The following is a 339-nucleotide window of genomic DNA, read 5'->3' as shown; positions in this document are numbered from 1 at the left end:
AGGTAAGCGGGGCCGTGACCCATACCGGCACCCTCCAACCCTGCAGCTCGGGGCGCATCTGGTCCCTGGGGAGGGGAAGTGGTGGATGGGGGTGGTGAAGGAAGGGGGGAAAACTCAGTCCTGGCTCATGTGGGGTGGGCTTGACCCCTCTGGTTCCCAAGATGGAGACCCTCTCCAAGCATGGCCCCGCACCCCTTAGCCTTAAGTCAACCCCCGTCCCTCCACCCATGGCCAAAATCCATCCCTGGAAGAGCTCCAGTTGCTCCATCCCCTCGGGCGAGCCCCCCAGCTATAACCCCTCTGCATCCAGCTCAACGCCGAGGGCTCCGTGGAGGCGGG

This window comes from Cariama cristata, unplaced genomic scaffold (genome assembly GCF_000690535.1).
Source record: "Cariama cristata isolate BGI_N322 unplaced genomic scaffold, ASM69053v1 scaffold37922, whole genome shotgun sequence".
NCBI lineage: Eukaryota > Metazoa > Chordata > Aves > Cariamiformes > Cariamidae > Cariama > Cariama cristata.
The sequence above is the reverse complement of the archived record's forward strand: the minus strand, read 5'-3'. Positions refer to the sequence as shown.